The sequence below is a fragment of the Ambystoma mexicanum genome, chromosome 8 (assembly GCF_040938575.1).
Source record: "Ambystoma mexicanum isolate Mex_15411 chromosome 8, UKY_AmexF1_1, whole genome shotgun sequence".
NCBI lineage: Eukaryota > Metazoa > Chordata > Amphibia > Caudata > Ambystomatidae > Ambystoma > Ambystoma mexicanum.
Genome location: NC_090929.1, coordinates 375863681 through 375884508, shown reverse-complemented (window position 1 = coordinate 375884508; position 20828 = coordinate 375863681). Strand labels below are relative to the sequence as shown.

The following is a 20828-nucleotide window of genomic DNA, read 5'->3' as shown; positions in this document are numbered from 1 at the left end:
TTAGTGTCTACATAGATGACTGACTTCTAATAGTACTCCACATACAGATTGGCAAGATTGGGAGCCATGGCAGCACCCAAGGCAGTACCTTCGATTTGCTCAAAAAATGCCCCTTGGAATTGGAAAAAGTTTTTAGTGAGGGCAAATTCAGCAAACCATAAAATGAAGGCACTGCTCACTGGGTGTCCATCCTCTCTATCCCTTAGAATGTCCTCAGTCACTGCAAGGGTTGCTCTTTGAGGAATGACTGTGTACAAGGATTGGACAAATCTACACTAAATGGTTTGTCTGCTAGAGCAGGCCATTTTCTTAGTAAGTGGTAGGAGGCTTCAACCCCTCACACACCAAGACATGTTTGTAACGAAATGCCTTCATCCCTTTTTCATCACTGGCTTGCACACTTGGAAGGCTTTTGCTGAGAGTAGCCTATCCCTGTTCACTGCTGCTTATTTTAAATGTGTAAATTACAAAAATAAATAAAATTGCGTTTGTGAAGCCTCCTCTGCACTCTTCACGACCACTCTCAAAAATATAGTCTCCAGAGACTAGCGGGGCCACCAGGCACACAGCTGATGGGCATGTCAGGGTGACAGCCACGTGTTGACCAACGCCCTCTCACTCTCCACCACTTAGGCAAGATCTTCTTTTTACTTAACATTAAAATACTTGTAGTCTTCATCCATGATGGGTAACACAAAGCTACATTCATACTCCTTTGCCTAACATAGGAATTTTTGAGCTCTTTAAAGTCATATGTTAACACACCTTTGTATCAGCTAGAGGTGGGAAGTTGTGATTAAGTGTCTAATGTGCAACCTGGGTTCAAATCTCAGCTTCACAGCGTAACAAAATATTTGATCCTGACCAATCATTTTCCTTCACAGGTGTGGAGTTTAATCAAAGGCCCAAACAAACATAACTGAAAACCCCACTGGAACTGTCAGCCTTCGAAAAAATGTCCACACTGAAAATGGGCCTATTAATGCAGACTGCATGTGTTTATACCAGTAAGATAAGGAACAGTTGTGATAAAATGGAAAGGCTATGTGAATGGCCAAGCATTGGAAATAAAAATTCCTATATTTCATTACAAAACGATCGGTTGAACTGAAAAGCAGCCTTTAATGTGCATTTGCAAAAGGAAATCAAAGGCCCCTTTGCACAAAAAGCAGGGTTTTCAAACACTGAAACTAAAATGGCTTTAAATGTGTGTTTTTCAGTTTTTGAATCAAGACAATAGAAACATTTTCCCCTGCTAAAATAAATATGGCTTTTACCCTAGACATAAACAAATATTCAGTCCAGGAGGCTCTGGTCACATGCTTGCCAAGAAATTAAACTTGCCAGGAGAACTGAGAGCTAAGATTTGCATACATGTGAAGATGTATCATTAGTTTAAATGGACTATCGTAAATAGTGGTTTTCTCAGCAACAGTAAGTCACACTGCATCCATTCATCAGTCAATTGACAGCTAGCAACATGCTGGTTATTCTGGTGTAAATTTGATCCACATTTGATTTTTGGAAATCATGTTATCACTTGAATTATGTTTCTGGCTGTTCCGAAAATATTCAGAATTTAAGAATTGGCGAGCTGATGCACATACAATTAGGTATCTGGAGATTAATGTTTCTGGATGTTCTGAAAATATTCAGAATTTAAGAATTGGCGAGCTGATGCACATACAATTAGGTATCTGGAGATTAATGGGCTGATTCATGGAATTATTTGTGCCGAAAAACAGGGATTTGTGTGCCATTCTGCCCGCAAATCCCCATTTGTTAAACAGGGATTTATGGGCAAAATGGCACACAAATCCCTGTTTTTCTGCGCAAATAATTCCATGAATCAGCCCCTAAATTGCATGTTCATAAATATTTAACTTTTTGTATAAATGGTGAAAAATGGCCATATACCCTCGCAACATGGTGCAAACACGGCTGTCCTTTTATCAAATCCCCCATGATTAGCTGAAGCAGAATACATATATATCGTACGCCAATCTTACAATGGGAGCCTGGGAAGCTTCCGATGTCTGGTCAGACCAGAATCTTACGTCAACAGAAAATGTTGTACTCTGGCTAAGATATATTGATGATCTTTTTATAATCTGGAAGGGATCTGAGAAGGCATGGATCGTCAATGATAATGAATACAATCTCAGGTTCACAGAGACACATAGCCGTACTTTCCTAACTTTTCTGGATGTGAACATTAGAATTGTAGATCAGACACTAACAACTGAACTACACAGGAAACCAACTGGAACCAATACACCTTTGCATACAGATACAACAAGATTGATTCTAACCTTTGACAATGAAACATCTAAGATAAAACAGATACTAAGAAGACATTGGAAGATCCTAATGGCTGACAAAGACCTTGCAAACAATCTGAAACTGTACCCAGAATTAAGCTTAAGACGCAACTGTTCCTTTAAAGAAACCTTGGTTCAAAGTGTCATGAAAAATGAAGCAACATCAAACAAAGGAATGTGGCTAACAACACCGAGATTGGGTTTCTTCAAATGCACAAAATGCAATATTTGCAAATATGCCAAAAATTGTGCAACCTATGAACATCCGATTTTAGGCAACACTATTAAAATCCTGGACACAATCACATGTGAAACCGAATATGTTGTGTTTGCATTGGGATGCGCCTGCCAGAAATGGTATATAGGCAGCACTAAATGCAAGTTTATTATACGGATTCAACAACATGTAAGGGCAATTCGAAACCAAGACCCGAACTACCCAATGGCCAAACATTTCAGCGAACATCATGACAGCAACATGCAGAGTTTTTATTTTTTTGGCATTTACAAAATTGATAAAGAACCGAGAGGAGGCGACCAAGAAAAAAGACTCCGCCAAAAAGAGACCTGCTGTATTTTGGACTTTGAAAAAAAACATCCAATAGGCCATAATGTAGACGAGGAACTGTATACCTTCTTCGGACAGTAATTTCAGACTTTGTGAATGCATATTCTGCTTTTTTGTCTTTTCATCTCTGGGTTCCTTCATTTTTGTGCACTTTTTTTCAAATTGTTTTATTTTTTAACTTCCTGCTTTACATGACTTGCCATGGACAATTTCTATTAATACATCGTTCATTTTCTAATTGTAACTTAGATGGATAATGTTCATGCCTATATACAATGAGATTGGTAACTATCTTGGTTCCCATTTCCTCTCTTCATATGTCTCTACCTCTCTATTCGTTAAAATGTTTCTTTTCATTTCTCTCTTTCTCTGTTTCTCTTTTTTATTCGGTATCTATAAGGATGAGGCAGCAGCCTGGTGTGGGGACAGTTATTGGGGTCTCCATTTTTTCTCTTTTATGCACTTAAGGTGATCTTGTTGTTTTAACGGTGAGACATGTGGCGTTTTTTTTTAAAGTAAGAAACTATGGCATTGTTACAGCAATTTCTTTTGACAGTGGAAAGTTGTATTTTCTAAATCAGAGATAGATTTGTATGATATAGTATGCCCTTCATATATGAACCAATTCTGTTTTGAACATTAGCTTCTATTGATAGCGATATAGTAACACACCAACTTTGGGGCTACTAATGTGTTATTTCCATACAGACAGATATATATATATATATATATATATATATGTTTTCAGAATTGTTTGCTAATCTATATCGGACCGGTAATATCTAAGTTGATAGTCTTCTCTGTTAAGTAGACATATGAATATACAGGCATTACGGTCTGTCCAATGCCACTACTCAGGGAGTTATAGCGACTTTAGCCATTGTATACACTATGCTTGGACAGTTGCCAGATATCTTCCTGATATTTTCCTTTGATAACTCCAAAAGAGACTGCTTAGTAATAAATAGAAGAGATTGGGCCACTAACATAGGAATTTCAATGATAACGATTAGGGTGAGTCCATGGAGATTCAACCTACCCACAAGAGATATACGGAGCATACATGTGACAACAAAGAAAACATAGATGCATTAATCATTTTATAAAATAATGAGCACTATGCACTTTAATGCTGGCACATTGCACTTTAATGTTGCTGTATATTGCACGAGTTGCACTAGACACTTTGAGCAAAATGCATGCACAAGGCACTTTACTAAGCTTGTGATAATATGTTGAACTATGTATGTTCCTTTTAATACAATTTTGTATATATTTTATCTACATTTTAACATTCTAGTTAAAGAAATTGAAAGTGTTACGTATTAAAACTATGTTACTTCATCCGTTCCAGAATGGCCGATAGTTTCACAGTTACCTGCTCAGTCCATCTTTTATGTCAATTTTATGTCAAACTTCCTGTCACATGAGGTATTTTAACAATATGGTGTTTGTGTATCACTTGTTGTGATCAAGCAGTGAGGTAACTGCGAAACGCGTCATTTTTGTGCCACTAAGTATGGAGCACCACGTATTTTGTGTTTTTTATTTATAGTCATGGTCTACATAATAAAGAAGATATTTTGCCTGCAGTAAACGAGCTTCCTGGTTATTCTCTGTCGAACGGGGTAGTGCCTCCCATTCTGACTGTAGGAAAACAGTCTCATCCAATATATATATATATATATATATATATATATATATACATTTATCAGGAAATTACAATTTTTTGCCATGTAGTTACTTTTTTTGGGTAAAACAGGACATTAAAAAAATGGGAATTTCAAATGGGAGTTGCAATATTTCTGTTCTAGACTCCTGAACCAATCCTTAGTGAGGGGCTGGACTTGTGTGTTGGAGAGAAATGTGAATGTCCAATATTGGTTGCAAGATCATAAGTTAGCACCGCTTAATGTTCACTTTACATTGGAAGGGCTGAGAGGGTAAAAAGTTATTTCACTATGGAAGAGAGACAGCTGCCACAAATCACCAAATAAGATCCTCTGAAATTACATCTTGGTGGAAATATTGGAAGAGGGCTGGAGTTGTCTATTACTGGGGAGACTAGAAAACAGAGTCTGTGAGGCTTCCCTGGAACCATAGAGGGAGGATTGCTGTGGAGTTCCATTGACTGAAGTGCTGGCCAGAATTGTGTTTTTCCCTAAGATTGACGCCCTGCTCAGACTCAATGAGTGCAGAGCCCAGAGATTTAAAAAAATAAGTAGATTGTTCAACCAAATGTCACTGTGGGCATCTACTTGATTAACCCATTTTCTTTCATATTGGGTTCTCTTCCATTAGTGGGGGGCAGAATTGTGTAGACCCTCAGCATATTTAAATGTTTATTAATTTAATTAACTGCCAAATAGATTGTTGCAGGAGGGAGCTTGGAAGAATTTGAAACTTTCACCCTCTCTTTAGAGGAAAGATGCAAGATAGTCATTTAAAGTAATATGGGTACCTATATTTTCCTACTAACCCCTGACTTCTCGAATGAAAAGGGGTGTCCTTTCCTAGAATGAAAATTCCCAACTGAACCCCTTACCAAAACATGTTTCAGCAAAAGATATAGTTGTTACCAAACCAAAATTGATAATTGTCACCATCCCCTATCTTTGCCTTTCAAACCAAAAGATAGCTGCAAACTCTCAAAGTGGTTAAAAACCACTGAACAGGTTATCATGCCGTGTTCTTTCGAGGGAGGGGCACCTGCTACCTTTTTTGTATTTTTGGAAGGAACTTGGGTTTGGTCATCTTAAGTTAACTGGGGGCAACAAGACGTGGACTCCCTGCTCGCTGTGCTCAGAGGGGCACAGCTCCACCTCACTGATGAGGCCCAACAAGGCAGAAACACCTGTATGGGGTTGCTTTTGGTACTCTTGTTCAGAAGGGAATTGCCACAGCATTTTGGTGCTGGACTGCCTATGTTGGCGGGACAAAGACTGATATGCAAATGGATATTTCCCATCTGTGAAAGGTACAGTGACCAAAATGCAGATGGCTGCAAACTCGCAAAGTGGTTAAAAACCACTGGACAGGTAATCATCCTGTGTTCTTTCTAGAGAGGGGCGCCTGCTACTTTTTTTGTAAAATAAATGTGTTTTGTAATTATAGCTGTGTTTTCTGCCACAAAGAAGGTGGTGTGTGTGATTAAATCAACCTGTTATCTATTGAGTTTATGATTAAAATAAGTATATATTCTTTATATACCCCGGCCTGGTTCTTGGGTCACTGTTGGCATGGGGGGGGGGTTATGTGGCTCTCATATGAGTCTTCAATAAGGCCAGCGCTAAAAGAAAATGTAAGCAAATTATAGTAGGGCTGGTTTATAGTCATAATGTAGAAAAAAAAGGTTGACTTACAAAAATGTAGAAAAAAATGTAGAAAACAATAATGTCGAAAACCTATACATATAATGAAAAGAGTCAATTTTTAGAAAAAAAAATGTCGAAAAAAAAATGTCAATTAGCACTATCAATAAATAAATAAACAAGAAGAGTATCATTTACTAGGGGGGGTCCCCCGGGGGGTCCCCCCCAACCCCCCTCACTCAACGCCCCCCGGTATCCCCCACACCCCCACCACCCTCTCACCCCTCATACTCAGCACATTTTAATTATATATATATATATATTTTTTTTTGGAAAAATTCTAAAAAATGTAGAAAAAATTCGACATTATTGTTTTTCGACATTATTGTTTTCTAAAAAAAAAATCGACATTTTGACTTTCTACATTATTGCATTCTACATTATGACTGAACACCAGTAGGGCTCCCTGATTGGGGGGTGAACAAACTCCCCAGGTTAAGGGTGGTCTCTCAATATAATGCTACACAGGGCTCTATCTGTGTAAAGTGGATGTCGTCAGGTATGGTTTTTGTGTTGTTTGGGGACATCCTGCATGGGTGGTCTTGTGGTGTGTGGGACGTCCGGACCCCAGGTTATTGGTTTTGCATTGTTGGTGCGGGGAGGTAGGGTGCCAATTATGGGTGTTTATGGTAGTGGGGAGGCAGGACGCCAAGTCTGTTTTTTGTATTATGGTTGGTGGGGTGTTTGGATGTCATGTGTTATGGAACTTTCGCCGGCTTGGCTTATGTTTGGTATTTAAAGCCAAAAAAGTGGTGTCTCTAGGGATGGTCAGGGGGGAGGGGTACACACTACCTCTCTTTTAATAATGTACGCCCCCGCTACAGTTCCTTCTGCAGTGAGCAGCAAAAGAGTAGATGCTGAACACATGTAGCAATACACTGTGCTAGCAGGGCGTGGGGATGAATTCCTTTTTTCTGTACTGTAGGAAGCTGCAGTGTGTGCAGTTGACAGTGTGGGATATATGATGACATCACCACAATTCCCCCTGCCACGGCCTTCCACAATTCACTTGTGTTTTGGCTTTCTTACAGTCACTGGTGTGCTATATTTGCAAGGTTGAAGGTAGAGAGCGGGGGGGGGGTTTCTATATAGGACTGGCAGACTGGACTTTGAAAGTTAAATTGGCTGTTTTATGTTACTGTGGCCCATCATTTTGTGCATGCCAACATATTGTATGTTTTGATTTTACTGGCTACTAGTTTTCCACTATCCCTCTATACTAGTTTTCAATATAGCTCTTCAATTCTAATTTCTCCTGCGTCTAAGCACTAATACAACAGGTGTTATTATTACCAAATATACAGGTAGTGAATGTATCGATCTCAGAAGGCTGCAGGGCTGAGTCAGCCCTGCCAGAAATTGAACTTGCAGCTTGCTGAGCTCTCCTCTCTGTCTGCAGCAGGTTGTTTGCTCAAAAGCACACTACAAAGAAATATTTGTTATGCGAGCAGTCATCACCCTCGCTTGTCATTGATATTGTTATTGATATTGTTACGTTTCATTATGTGTCCCCTGGCGTCACTTCCTGCTTCTACATAAATGTTAGCCCCAGAATCAAGTAATTACCAGAAGCTGTTCATACATAAGCACATTTTTATATTGATTTGGGTGTGTCTTGCACTTGTGTGCGTTGTCGAATGTTGCCTCAACCATTCTGCTCAGCTCGAGAATCTCAGACAGGGCGGGAATCTGACAAAGGTCTGTGCATCTGAACCCAGAAGTCGCCAAGAGGCTGCCACAGGCTAAGAATCCACCTGCCTGTATGCAGGGACGTAATTTCACCAAAATGTCAGGGTCAGCGGAAGTGACTTCACACTACACTTGATCTCTAATGACATCACAGGAAGTTATGACCTTTGACTGCACCCTGAAGTGAGATCATGGGAAACAATGGAACACAACCTTTCGCCCCATGAAAAAACAGGAAGTGGCATCACATAGCATTGTTTGTGAGTACACTTCAAAAAATATCGTTGGGATATCACTGTAAAGTGGTATACATTTCATACAAGAATGGATCATCATATGTATCATTAATAACAGTGCGAATAGGCCCATATTACCAAATCACTGTGAATGCAAGCAGACGCCCAAGACCAAAGATAATGAATGATGTGTTATCATAAAGCACTTACGCTTAGGCGCTTCATATAGAACAAATATACATACAATAATCATCCAACCTGTGTTGGTACTCATGTATCAACCACAGCAGGATGAACGGCTGAGTTGACCTTGCTGGGAGTCGAACCTGCAACCACACTCATATTGCAGCAGACAGTGCTGAACCCACCGAGCTATCTTACCAGAAATCCAGCCGCTCCAGAAACAAAGAGCCACATGCTGCTGGCCACAGCCCATGAGCATCAATGCAAAAAAAATAAAAACATTAAAATGTTTTGAAACTTTTTTTTAGGGGAAGACCACAGGGGTTGCAAGGGAGACCTGTGGCGACCCCTAAATTACGTCCATGCCTGTATATCTGTACAATTGTTGATGTCAATGAGGTTTCAACCAATTGATTTCCAGTAGCAACCCATATTCGGATTACTGCATCTGCACGAGGTGCTATACCAGAAACTCAGAGTTTGTGGAGGGGGATGGCGGGTGTGTTCAGAGTTCAGGAAAAAAAACGTGCATTCTTTGGCTCCGAGACAACTGTGGGGGATGTGCCTGCAGAATATGAGGAAGCAGCAGCCCTGAAGCTCAGCCGTCCTCCACGCTAGTCTGAGCTCGCCTGGTCAAAGAGGTGCGTGGGGAGAAGCGCCAGCGCGCGTGCATAGGTGTGCGGGGGTGAATGCAGAGGTGTTTACAGGGCTGCTGGACCTGGCTGCACTGCTAGCCCCACCCTCGGCCGAGGTCCGCGGATGCAGTGAGCGGGTGGCGGCGACAACGTGGACGCTTCTTCAGACGCGTGGATCTTCGGAGTAAACGTGAAGCATCGAGGCATCCGAACTAGTCTCGTGGTAAGAAGCCAACTTGTATGTATTTTTGAGAAAGTATGAATTGAAAAAGGCAGCTCAGCAGGCTAAAGGCTCTGCTGCAGGGGTTCAAACTGCACAGGACCGTCAGAGCCTGTCAGTCAGAGGCATGTTCAAGCACATTGCTGTGTGGTTGTCTGTAATATATGAAAATGCCACTGTTTGATGCTGTTTGGCTTCAGACAATGGACTCTGCATTTCACTCTTTTGTTTTGCTATTTATAAATCGCATTAGACTTCTGGGCACTGATGGCTCTTGCAAAGAGCGAGGGCTTGTTGCACTAGTGCTAGGTTGCCCTTTCGCGGTACGTCTGGTTTTGCCAGGATGGTCCCCGGAATTAGAGACACCGTCCCAAAAGTTTGTTTTCTTAATTTTTTTTAGGAAAGGGTTGGTGACTACTGCAGAGATACACCATTTTATTTGCGTTCAGTTACCACGTTTAACACGCACGTCTCATCCACCAATGGGTATGCTCGAACCCCTAACCTTTCTAGCCTTTGCACCTGCATTTACTGATTGCACCACGGTAGTGGATACGAAACACCCATTGCAAAGCCTCTATTAATAGTTTACCAAAGGCGTGTTTGTTTTTAACATGTTAAGTGTCACAACCGAATCTAAAGTTTTGATAAGGGCTTGAAATTGTATTTATTTTAATGTGTTGTCCTACCCAGTGGGTGGAGGAGACTGGGGCAGTGGGGGGATGGGTGGTGGGTTGAATGGGGTGGCAGTGCTAGTCTTATTTTTATTTTTGTGGCCTGGCCGGTCGTTATTGTCAATATCTGGTCACCCTAGGGCGTTGGGGTGGGGGGTCTGTGGCAAAGCAGGGAGCAGCTGTGCTACACTTCTGTGTCAAAGCATGGAGCAGCTACGCTACCCCTGTGTGGTGAGCCAGGGAGCAGCTGTGCTACACCTCTGTGGCGTAGCAGGGAGCAGCTGCGCTAAACTTCTGTGGCAAAGCAGGGGGCAGCTGTGCGACAATTCTGTGACAAAGCAGGGAGCAGCTACGCTACCCCTGTGTGGTGAGCCAGGGAGCAGCTGTGCTACACCTCTGTGGCGTAGCTGGGAGCAGCTGCGCTAAACTTCTGTGGCAAAGCAGGGGGCAGCTGTGCGACAATTCTGTGGCAAAGCAGGGAGCAGCTACGCTACCCTGTGTGGTGAGCCAGGGAGCAGCTGTGCTACACCTCTGTGGCGTAGCAGGGAGCAGCTGCGCTAAACTTCTGTGGCAAAGCAGGGGGCAGCTGTGCTATACCTCTATGGCAAATCAGAGAGCAGCTGTGCTACACCTCTGTGGCAAAGCAGGGAGCAGCTGCGATACATCTCTGTGGCGAAACAGGGAGCAGCTGTGCTACACCTCTGTGGCGTAGCAGGGAGCAGCTGCGCTAAACTTCTGTGGCAAAGCAGGGGGCAGCTGTGCTATACCTCTATGGCAAACCAGAGAGCAGCTGTGCTACACCTCTGTGGCAAAGCAGGGAGCAGCTGCGCTACATCTCTGTGGCGAAACAAGGAGCAGCTCTGCTACACAGCTGACACCCTACCACAAGATGTATGTCTTTGGTTTAGAGGTATATCCCTAAAGGACTCATTAACATAATGGATAACCAAATGCACTCTGTGCGGAGTACATTCCTCCAAATGTTCAACTTAATAAATAAGTTATTCAAACAGAAAGCCTGATTGTGTGGTTTTTAGTGAAACACTTTACTCCAAATTGTAAAAGTAGTTCTTAATGTGAAATCAACTTTATTTAAATGAACATTTCAATCTAATACCATGTCAGACAAAGTACACAATAGTCATACAGAGACTGCATTTTAACAGCATCTTCAATTATCCCGACGTGTTTCAGATATATTCACAGATATTCTTTTTCAATGAAAATCATGCCACAATCCTATAATGTAATTTAAAGTATAAATTAACACATTCTTTCGTTTGAAAACATTGTCACTTCAATAATTTATATTACTAACCTGTCAGGTTAATTACTCTTTCATTCAGGTGAATATGAGCCTGTAAATAAAATGTAGATACTATCAGAGTAAGGCTCCTGAAGATACACACTCATAATTATTTTCAAAAAAAGGCGGGCAGGAATTGCTCACCACTTCAACCCGGATTAGAAGAAAAATCTTGAAGACAGTGCAGATGTAACTCCCATGTACAATGTCACCTGCAAAATGTGATATTTCGGGCTGACAAGGGAACAACTAAATCATCCCTCTTCATGGCTCCAAAACTGTCAACAACATTCATCTTACCTTCATAGGTAACCATCCTTACGGGAAGCAAGGCACAGATCTGGACAACCTGTCTGGTGCCCCACCCCTGTGATTCTTAAAGCCAAACCGTCATATCTTTGTGATTGTGGAAACACGCGTCCCAACAGGAAGTGGATCGCGCGAATGGCAGATATCTGAGAAAGGTCTAAATATACCGGCATCGTATTAACATACTAACAGAGTAATCTCTATATTTTTTACTTTCTAGCCAATCTATTCCAATTTACATGATGTTCCAAACCTAGAAACCTAATTCAAGTATTAAAAGAATATTAACTCAAATTATCATAACCGTGGTTACAAACCAGAGTCTTGCCATAAATCGGACGTGTGTCCTATGTAACTCCTCAATCTCTATTATTCAGATTTGGTTAGTCTTGACCTAATACTTCTCATGATATCGGAATTATTACACTGTATTAGTAACTTAGAAGAGGAGATAAATGGCATTAGGAATAATTTAACAGTCTGCTTTAGCCAGAAACAATTTCAGAAAATCTTGGAGAATACCAGTTCTAAAATGGAAAATTACAAATGAGAATTACAGAGTAAATAGGTATGAAAATTCAGATGTGATACACTGGATTATGAATAAAATATTGTCTACAGTTGATAATAAAACTAAAGACTGAAAGATCATTCCTGACAATCAAGACCACCACGTACTAGACAAGATAATACATCAGATAACTTCTCCTCTGATATCTCCAGTGGAGGCTCAGAGGAGAGAGAATGACCAGTGGTGATTGAGGCTACCTTGCAAAAAATATGTGATTTAAGTGAAACGGCCACCACCTCAAATAAACAAGTGTCTTTTTTTAGACCAAAGAAAGTTAGAAGAAGGCAAAAAAAACAAACAAGGAAAGCATCACCAGCACATAGAATTTAGTAGTCGATATTTCATCTTATCACCTTTCTAAATTTGAAAGATCAGTCTTGCAGAAATTATGCCTCAATATCCCAGCACTGTTCTTTAAAAAAGGTAGATCTTTATAAACTGATTAGGAAATTGAAACAGTAGGTGTTTTTGGGCTGGATTGATGAACCCGAAGAATCTGAGACACCTCAGTTTCTGGAAATTAATCGCAAGAGTAAGTTTTATCCGCCAATCCAGAACTCCATCTTACAGGTTTTTGAGAAAAAACTTCTGAAAGATTTTTCAAAGATCAAGTTTAAGAGAAAAAGTTATGGGAATTTTACATATTGGGAATGATATTTTCTAAAACGGTTACTAGATAATATAGACATCTTTAAACCGGTGGATAGCGGGGGGCCTTGGTTCTAATGAATAAGACAGACTACCTTAGAAAAATTGAACAACAGCGGAGTGATGGTGATACATATCTGGATATTTCACATGATCCCACACAGGAGGTTAGACAACTAATTAAATGTGTTTTGTATGAGGCTGAGATTAATGGTTTAATTACACACCATACAAAATCTTTCTTGAATAAACCACATCATGGGGGTCATTACGACCCAGGCGCTAATTGCGCCAACTTTACCACCATGGTGTAAACTATGTTTACACCATGGTGAATGGCGGATTTACCGCCCCATTCCAAGGTGAGTGGGGCGGTAAATCCCCATTTCCCATTTTCCCTTCCCCATTCCCATTTTTGCCGCCCCATTCCAAGGTGAGTGGGGCGGTAAATCCCCATTTCCCATTTTCCCTTCCCCATTCCCATTTTTGCCCCATACGGCATAATGGGAGTGGGGAAGACGCTAATTACACCACTGTAAATTACAGTGGCGTAATTAGCATCATGGCAAGTTAGCGCCATGGATTTTAACGGCTGCTAAGAGCAGCCGTTAAAATCAGAATAGGCGTTAAGGGTTAACAACGGCGTTAACCCTTAACGCCTGGGTCGTAATGAGGCCCCATGTAATGCTGGTAATGTATATATTGCTAAAGATCCACAAACATTTAACAAATCACCCGGGAAGATCAGTCATAGCAGCTACAGATAGCCTATTCAAGCCTCTCGCTCAGTACTTGGATAGAATCATTCAACCTCTTTCTCTGCTAGTTCCATATACATTAGAGATATGGGTAAAATTCATACAACATTTAAAGACATCAGTTTTACTCAGGGCAATGACATCCTCTTTAAAATGAATGTCTCTATCCTCTATACAAACAGTGCATGGGGCTGGCCTTGAAGATATGGAGTGTCTATTACTTTCTACTGATTCTTACTAGTTTCTTGTGTTAACCTTCCTTAGGATCGTATTGTCATCTTATTATTTCAAATTCGGTGAGCACTATTTTCTTCAGGAGTCAGGGACATGCATGGGGGCTGAAATGACCCCCAATTATGTCAACACATGTATGCTTTATTTGGAGACACTGAATGTTTTATGTTCTGAGAGATGGATGCAATATCTCAAAATGTACGTCAGATACATCAACAACATCTTTGGTATTTGGAAGTCCCACTCACTGAACACTTGAACATTTTTGAATTTGTGGACCATATCCAAACACACATAACCTTTTCTACATTACAGAGTTATGCTAAGGTTAACTTTTTGGGCATATCGGTCTATTGTGAGAATGGCGAATTGAGATCAACCATCTTCTCAAAACCAACTGACAGAAACAGTTTACTTTTGGTAACAAGTTTTCATCCAAACAGGACACTGAATAGTGTTCTCCTTAGTCAATTTCATTGATTTAGACAATTCATTTACTGTGATGATGTCTATAAGGAACAGTCAAAAGTTTTGAAACAGAAGTTTTTGGAAATACAGTATTCCAATGAATTTGTTGAGTCAATAGTACAGTAAGTGGGAGAGATATCGTGGGAAACACTACTAAGGTCAAAGGCAGATAAGACAAATCCTCCATTGTCCATGTGACCATATTTTCTGAAGAGAGTCCTAGAGTTAGGCAAATTGTCAGATGCTTAAACTTGACCCTCTATTGGATAGATTATTTCCATCTCCACCTGTTTTTGCTTACAAAATAAAGTAAATCGTTACGAGACTATTTGCTTAGAGCTGAAGTGGAGCATGTTGAACAGATAGAGTCAGACCATCAAGGGACACCACCGTGTAATAACTGCCTGAATTGCTGCAATGTAATGAAGGGCAGAGCAATTGCACATCCCTATTGAGGGTAGAAGATTGTAATAAAGCACTCATGGACATGGGATGATATGATAGGTTATTTATAACGCGCTTAATACCCAGAGGTTTCTAAGATCAGACCCGGGAATCGAACCTGTGTTGATCTGTGTCGTCTTGCTTCCAAGGCGAGTATGTTGTGTTGAGCTATCCTCCCGAGACAAACGGTGTATATGGTCTGAAATGTTCATGTGAACTATTTCATGTTGGCATCACTAAACAAAGGCAAAAACACATTGAGCATAAGTCAAATATCAGGATCAAAAATCCTAACTCGCTAGTTTCCTCATATTTTGTTGATTTACAGCACAAGGTTGCTTACATTCAATTGGTAACTATGGAACATGTGCTGCCCCATAAAAGAGGTGGTGATTTGTACAATCAAGTATTGCTGAGAGAAGTATTATGGATAGAGTTTTTGGACTCTATGGCCCCTGGAGTTATGAATGCTGAATTGGACCTGTCACGTTTTCTCTAAATGTGCTTGATCAAACATATACCAATCTCCAATATGTGTCTTTAAATTGTGGGCTGGCATGACTGAGTTATTGATGCCTGGCAGTACCTGATGATTTGTGATATGGATGATTTGAGATATACTTTGTTATTGCTTGGTCTGGATGATGAGATTGTGAGCGGGGTTCAAATCCTGACAGTGACTTATATTGACCTTGACCAGGGGACAATATTAAGTTGGGAATGATGATGTCACTGTGGTAATGTGAAGTAGGCCTATCATTTGTATTACGTTTTTTAGCAGTATATTGCCAGGAAATAATAGGTGGTTTGTTAATATTAATAGTTTTAATACTGTAGTATTGATTATAGAAGACTTCAATACATTTTAGTTTAAGATATTAACAGCGTTATGTTTTTGCTTATTAGGGAATAACGCATTCTTGAGAACTTGACTGCTGGATGAATGACCATACTTATGGCTATATAGCGGACATGACCAACAATGTGAGCAGTGTAGTTTATACTGACAGGAAACACTGCGTGGGTAGATAACACTAGTGGCTTGTTTGTACTATCATTTGAACATTAGAGCCATCTAGTACAAATTTTGATGAGATATTGGAAAGGAACATTTTGGTTTCATACTTAGTGACTGCATTTTGGTCAGGCATTGGGTTACCTGTTCTTTAATCTGGACATTAGACTAACCAAATCTGATTACTGGGGACTGTAGGACGCATGTCCATATTTATGGCATGACTCTTGTTTGTACTCACGTTTATGATAATTTGTGATAACATTCTTTTAATATTTGAATTATGTGTCTATGTTTGGAACATCCTTTTATTATGATTAGATTGGCTAGAAAATACAAAGTAAAGAGATGACTGTTTTTATGCTAATACAATGGCGGTATTTTTACACCGTTCTAAGATATCTGCAGTTTGTGTGATCCACGTTCTTTTGGAACACGTGGATATGCCCGTACAGCTTTAAGGCTCATGGGAGAGTGGCACCAGACTGGTTTTCCAGATCTGTGCCATGCTTCCTGTAAGGACGGTTACCTGTGAAGTAAGATGAATGTTGTTGACTGTATACGACCCAAGGAGAGGGATGATTATATGTTCCCTTGTTTAGCTAGAAATTTCTAATTTTACAGGTGCCATTCAACAAGGGAGTTACATCTGCTGTGTTTTCGATATTTTCATTCGAATCAATTTTGAAGCAGTGAGCAATTTCCTTTCTCCCCCACCCACTTTTGGGAAAATAGTTATATGTGTGTATCTTCATGAACTTTACTCTGACAGTATCTACATTTTATTTACAGGCTTTACATTCACTTGAATGATCTAAGAGTATTTAACCTAAAAGGTTAGTTCTGTGAATTATTGAAGAGACAATGTTTTCATATGAAAACATTGCTTAATGTATACATTACAGTACATTGTAGGATAAGAGGATGAATTCCCTTGAAAAAGGATATCTGTGAATATCCGAAAAACGTGTCGGAGTAACTAAAATATCTGCACATCTTTCTTCTATTGTCATGCTGTTGAAATGCAGTCTCTTTATGACTATTGTGTACTTTGTCTGGCATGGTGTTAGATTGAAATTTTGTTTCAAATTAAATTAATTTCCTATTAAGAATTACTTCCACAATTTGGAGTAAAGTGTTTCACTAAAAACCACCCAATCTGGCTATCTGTTTGTATGCATAACCTTTTTACTAGTTTGAACATTTGGAGGAATTTACTCCGCACAAAGTGCATTTGGTTACTTATTTTGGCCAAGGAAATCACCCAGTTGCACAAGAAGTTGTTTAGAACAATTGGAGAGAGCAATATTAACTAATGATCATGAATACTGCAGTGCACCGCTCCTGGTTTTGTTATTTGGCTTAGAGGTATTCAGGTCTTCATACCTTCCCCAAGGTGTTGGTGACATTGTTAGCATGGGTGAGCAGAACCAATGTACAAGGGCCATTAGAGAAAAGGCCATTCTACTTGCTACCTAGGCACGGCATGACTGTGTGTGGCCAGCTGTTTAGGTAGTAAAGGTGGGTGGGACTACAAACACGCATACATGGTGGGCTGTGAACTGTGCCTCCTCTGGGAGCAATGCCCTGGCTGCTTGGAAGTTTTTTCAGCCTTCTATTAGCACTGTAGGGATGGCTATGATGGTGAGGGGTGCTTGTTCCATTCCTTTTGGAATGAGGACAGGCTTTTCGGGATGTTAATCTGCATTCTGGGCCTGCCACGTACGTGTGAGGGTAGAGGGGTGAATGTTACCTTCCAACTGCTTCTTTAAAGTGCTTGTCGACTTTGGGTTTGGTTGAAGGGTACTGAGAGGTTTGTTCACAGTAGATTTCATCGAGGGAGAATTGGCCGAACGTATTTGCCACATTTGATCAAAAATGCATGTGGAGAGGTGGGTTAGGGGAATAATAAAGGGAGGAGGTAATTGAGGAGGCTGCAGAGGGTCTGCCCTGCATGCATTTGCAATAAAATGTCCTTAAAGCAAAACAAATTCGACCAATCCTCCCTGCATTAAATAAATCAGAAGAAATAACACAGAACCAGAAATCACACAGAACCGGTTGATGTTAAGGTAGAAAGTATGAGCCTCATTGCGGGTAGTCACCCTAATTTTCTGGTCGGTTTATGGCTTATTTCATGTAGTTTGACCAGGCCAGAACCAGGGATGTCATTTCACCAAAATGCCAGGGGTAGCAGAAGTAATATCACATGACCCTTGACCTCTGATAACCACAGGAAGTGATGTCATTTGACCCCACCCCGAAGTGACATCACGAGAAGCGATGCACACAACCTTTTACCCCTTGACAAAACAGGAAGTGGCATCACATAGCATTGTACCTAAGGACACTATGAAAAATATGATTACAATATCCCTGTAACATGATATACATTTCATTCAAGAATGGATCACCATATGTATTGGCTGAAAAAAAATGCTATAACTGCAACTTGCGTAAAGCAAAATTCATAGTCTGAAGTGGATGCTTATTCTACTCAAAATGATTTTTGGGGGATTTTTTCTTCACTGTGAATTTGAGGTGTGCCTGAAGTGTGCCTGAAATAAACCTTTAATGAGTCTAGCAATTATTGTACAGAATTCCAGAAAGACAAATAATTTGTTATCCCTATTCTTTCTTAATTAGGGTCACTGCTCAAAATGTTACACATGTGGAACCCCCTGTTTTTTTAAGAAGCCTGAAAAAGAAAGCCAGCCACTCTAGAAACAAATGGCATTGGCCACAGCCTTGGAGCTTCAATTAATATAAAAAATAGAAAAACGTTTATTTTTTTTATTTTTTAGGGATAGCAAGGGAGACGACAGGAGTAGCAAGGGAGACCTCACGGGTCGCAAGTGCGACCTCTGCCGACCCCTAAATGACGTCCCTGGCCAGACCTTTTGTACAGGACTGCTTGGCATATAACGCACCATACCAGCATCATCCTGCAAGGTTGGCATTCCTAAGATAAGACTATACCAGCACTCCTGTGATGTATTGGCATGCCTGAAACAAGATCATAACATCACTTCTCTTACTGACAGCCAAGCATGTAATATAATATCAACACGTCTCTGTAAGACTGCCATGCATGTAATGTAACTACATTAGCAGTTCTCTATAGGAGTGTCATTCATGTGTCACAACCATACCAGCACTTCACTGCCTGACACCAAGCATGTACAATGATAATATCAATACTTCTATTAAGGGCTGCCATGCATGTAATGGAACTACATAAGGGGGCGTGGCCTGCTGCCTGCAAAATGGCTGCTTAACTGCTGAGCTCCCTTCACTAGAGGCACATTGTGACTCCCTTCAGGGTCGGCAGCGCGATCTTGCTATGCAGGGTGGCACGTAAACAGAGTCATAGATAGCAGAAAAGGGGAAGAGTGAGAAAAGCCAGGGAGACAACTCCAACAGACTTAACTCACAGCGTGTTGGGAAATGGAAACCTATGTGTGAGAGAGGGTTAGTGATCCCTGGAGTGAATGCAGAAAACGTCATCAAAAGAAAGAACGAGAGCTTCCCTTATTGGTCCTCCAAACTTTCATGGAGGCAATTATTGGTGTGGTGGTGATAATGCGTTGTCATATTTTGGATGCGTGACGGGTGACCTTGAGATGTGCTCATGGGTTCTTTGGGAGTTATGGAGCAACTAGCCAGATAACCATACTGGACTCGTGCCTGCTCATAGCTGAATGAGGTTTTGGTAAAGCCGAGCCCGCTGATGGATGTGCCAGAGCCAAGAATGGGATGTGAGCAAAATGAGTTACAGTGATGATTTAGAGGGCTACTGGTTTCAGTGTCTTAAATGGGGGAGTAGTCATTTGTATTTTTAGTGATAGATACATTCTGGGAACCTACTCATAGAATGGGGAAATGCAATCCCATGCTGGGCTATACAATTAGACACTATACATTTGGTGTTATCTTTTTAGGGCTATTAATATTGCAAGAAGGATTTCATTTTGTTTTTAGATATATGCATAATGTAAACGGACGTTGGAAATTCTTCTGCTAGAGAAACATATGGATTGATTCAATGATATCTGAGTTATTAATGTACTGACTTTGGAGCAAATATGTATTATGTGTGGAGAAGTTTTAATATAGCCATATTATAAAACAATAATATAATATACACAAAGTCCTCTGGTTAAAAGTGTTGATCAAGTCATATTATAGGCACGATTAGCTCACAAAGAAGTGCCGAAATGATTGTATTATATGTATGACAGCCCTTCAGAAACTGATGACCTGGTTGCGTTGTAGGCATGAACACAATGCAGAGAAACACTGGTATGTGCCGTTATCTGCACGGCCGCCCTGCAGAGAAGTGATGGTATCCATTGTATCATACCTTTCCACCTTTTTGAGTTGTCCATGGGGGTGTCAACAAGACTTTGTTTTTGACGGGTGAGAGCCCATTGATGCCTATGGAGGGGCAAGGGCATTGGCGGAGGAGTCAGCTGACTCCATGGCGGGTCATGCCAAAAGCAGTGAAGTTGACAAGTGTGCTGTATGCACGGCAAACCTGCAAAATTATTGACTGGTAAGGATTTTTGGTTGCATGAGGGCCCCTGGAGAGAAGTGTGATTATTGATGCATGGTAGCCCTCCGTAGAAAAAAGGTATTGTGCCACTACAGAAAGAACCAATGTGTTCCTCCTGTTACATGTTTGAGGTGGGTCTGCTTACGTGGTGATGGCTGGATTTACTCTGCACATGGACCGGCAACAAGACAAGAAACAACATACATTGGAGGAAGGTGATTTAAGGAGACGAAGGGTCTGTTTTTGTGTATATCATGGCTGAAAAACCAGAAAAGCGACTTTAAGGCGGCAATAAACCACACCTTGTTCTCTGAAAAAAGTCACTTCCGCCGTGGACTGAATATCTTAGTGTTCTGTGCAGAAGTTGTGGGGGCAGGTGCAGGGAGCAACACAATTGATTGACAACTGACAAAAGATAGATTCAGGTTCTTAGAAGGGAAAATCTACAAACACAAGCGTCAGACTGCCCCATAGAGAAATAACCTCGTTAGAAGTGGTGGTGCCTCCGAATGGGTGGCAAGGCAAGATTGAGAGCCACTTAACTGCCAAGCTTCAGGCTGGTACCTTGAAATATTCAAAGATGCATCCTGGGACTTCAGGTAGGTGACACACGAAGCAGGGAT

The 20828-nt window shown here is 40.8% G+C and overlaps 1 protein-coding gene across 1 annotated transcript in view; it reads left to right on the top strand.

The window, feature by feature from the left end:
* Positions 1-8984: 8984 nt before the first annotated feature.
* TOR4A (torsin family 4 member A) overlaps positions 8985-20828 on the top strand; it is a 265452-nt gene continuing 253608 nt past the window's right edge. The window contains exon 1 of the mRNA XM_069609839.1: positions 8985-9226. The gene's annotated coding sequence lies outside the window, so the exon portion shown is untranslated. The remainder of the gene's footprint in view (positions 9227-20828) is intronic.